Source organism: Charadrius vociferus, unplaced genomic scaffold, assembly GCF_000708025.1.
Source record: "Charadrius vociferus isolate BGI_N301 unplaced genomic scaffold, ASM70802v2 scaffold722, whole genome shotgun sequence".
Taxonomy (NCBI): Eukaryota; Metazoa; Chordata; class Aves; order Charadriiformes; family Charadriidae; genus Charadrius; species Charadrius vociferus.
In genome coordinates, this window is record NW_009647220.1 from 338,097 (window position 1) to 341,083 (window position 2,987).

A 2,987-nucleotide genomic window follows, 5' to 3' on the forward strand; every position below is an offset into this window, starting at 1 on the left:
GAGGAAGAATAGAATAAAATTACATTTACATCTTGCTAGCTTTATATCTCACTTTAAACATTTGATATAATCCGTTACCAGGCAGCACTAATAAGCTACGTGTAAAACTGCCTCAACTGCATTTTTATGCAACAGTAATTCTTTTGGATATTAAATATTTGAATTAGTGTAAATGCTAATTATCTGCCAGTGCAGAAACCAATTTGTAAAAACACATCTCTTTTCCTTTCCTTTCTTACACTTCTCTTTATTTAGTAGTAGATTATCCTTGCTTTTTGCACAAGTCAGTGGGATCTGCTAACCCCAAAATAAGGAGCTCCATAGAAAGGCTTCTTGGAGTGAAACCTGTTACCAAGCAAAGCGCAGAGGCTGTATCCTAGATGCTTCCTTCCCAGCAACTGGAGGATAGGCAGAAATGGAGCAGACTACGAGCTGCTTTTCCTGCTTCCCAGAACAGTGGTGAGTGGGACTAACTGGTGTGTTCAGCCCAGGAGAAGTGTCTCTTCCCACAGGCAGCCTCTTCAGGCACAGTTCTTTCCTGGCCCTTCTCCAAGCAGTGTGCCTATTAAGTCGTCTTGTGAGCTTTCTTGCTCAGAGCCTTCCTATATATTACCAAGGGCCTCATCCTACAAAATGCTGACTGACTTCTGTGGAGGGACCACAGCATCCCACGGGTTCAGGCCTTAAGACATTTCAAGGAAATGTTACTTTGGGCAATGACTGGGAACTGCAATAGAGGTTTACAAGTGACTATTAGTAGTGTGGTACTGGAGTCCTAGACATTGTATTATCCTTTCTCCCCAGCCCACCAAATTTGTCCTGATTTCCACTATGTAGAAGTAGTATCTGGCCTACTACTTACTCTCTAAATAGCCAGCGATCTAAAAGAAAACATGTCATTGTTATGTCAACATTCATGTGTCTGTACAGGTGGAGAGAGCAGCAGACAGAGACAAAGCCAGCTGGGAGTGTACTGGTGTAGCTGGGCAGGACAAGAGGTCTTCCCTTTCTTGTTAACACAGGCTGCCGGGGTATCGCAGAGCCACGGGACTGCGACGGTTCCCCATTTATGTTCAGCTTTGGCATCTCTTTCCAGTAGATACTGAAACAGTAGTGGAGCAGGGATGTCGAGCAGTGCCCTGGACTGTGGTGTTTCTGTTGGCAGGTTGCTCTGCATTACTGCCTGTCGCTCAGAGGAGCCATGGTCAACTCACAAGGGAGAAGGATGACACTGGATTGCTTGCTTTCTGCAGTGCTTGCACCAAGCCAGGTGCTCAGAGCCAACAGCCATATAACCTGCAAGAGGGGAACTAAAACTTTTGTTCAAGCCCTTTGTGCTATAGGGTGGACCATCCTGGCGCAACTTACTGAGGCTGCATCCAATACACAGCTAGAGACAACACCGTAACACCAGGCTTCCTGCTCCCCAGCACTCTAGCACCAGGCAGGACAGCAGAATGACTTGGAAAATTTGTATCCTGGATGTGCAGTCCTTTGCTCAGCTACCAGCAATCCCAGCCTCTTCCTTTCTGCCACGTTCCCAGCGTGAAACTGGGAACAAAAGGTATCCAGATCCCTACAGAGTGGTTGCTCCTTCCTCTCTTCATAGAAGTTGAATGGAAACACAACTGTACTGTGTTGTAACTAATCGGTGGTCACAGCTGCCTCTGAGACTGTGCTGGATTGTTGTACCCCTGAGAGACTGTGGCACAAGCAGTTGGAAGTGGATGTCATGCTATGCGGTGGCTCACGTTGTGCCAGGCTAAGCAATTAGGGCTTGTCCACTGAATAAAGCAGAGTGTGGACAGGCTTCTTGGCAGTGTATGACTATTGTACAGCAGATGGTACATGGAGTATAATGGACTAAGAAAATATTCTGAGTGGGGAAAATGTCACAGCTAAAAATGCCACCACAGCTGATGTTCTCTGGAAAAGCAGAGGCCAACTGAAGAAGCCTTTCATGCAGACAGTTGGTACCAGCAAAAATGAAGACAGTCATGAGATATTTTTTTTCTCGCATTCTGAATCAGTCAATGTCTCTCAGACTTTTAAGGCAGGCTTCACTCTCCAGGACATTAACCAAATAAAGAAAAGGGTGGTGGTCATTTTGTTTTTAGTAGAGGAATACAGAATGAAAATGGAAAGTGAGGGACCAGCTTTTTCCATCAGGGGAGTTAACATAGTCACTGATGAATTGCCATATGCTGATTGGGATCTGAGGCAAAAAAGTCAGAGAAAGATTACTAGAGAACATAAAACTGACCAGTTATTTTGATCAATTGTAATTTGCAAAGAGGAGGAAAACACCCAGACCAGTTTATGAAATTTATGAAGGCTGAACAACCGTCCGGCACTGTGGAGGTACTAGAAAACTACAGACTACAAGCAAGGAGATCTAACACAGAAAGGCATGCCAGAGCTCAAAACTGGATTCTTAAGAAAAAAAAGATGCAGAGACTGGTGAATGTTGTGAGCCAAGGCAATGCAGCATTTGAAATAAGGATACAGGAACACCTGTGGGTTGTATTATTTGCTAGTGGCAGCAGTGAGTATAAGTTGGACTGGAGGATAGTGAGCTTCAGGAAGGAAGGAGAAGTGGATAATGCTGCAGCTGAAGCTGTATAGACTAATTTCTCCTAAAGCAAATAGGAAGTGTTAGCAATGAGTTAGCCAGTGGGGCACAAACTGATATAACATCAGAAATGGGAATATCAGCATTGAAACAGTGCCGATAAGGCTGAAGAGAAACAGATAAAACATAAGTGATGATGGTAAGAAATGTGAATTGGCTATCTTGATAAGTTGTGAGTGGGCACTATTGCAGTTTGCTGGGGGGCAAGAAGGGGGGAGGACAGTAACTGTTATGGGAATCTGGGACTTACCTAGTTGTTGACTTCCTCACGTGGATATACCCATTAGAGAGGCAGAAGGCAAAAAAAAAAAAAAAAAAAAAACAAAGGAATTTGAGGGGGGGTTCCCAGGCCGCA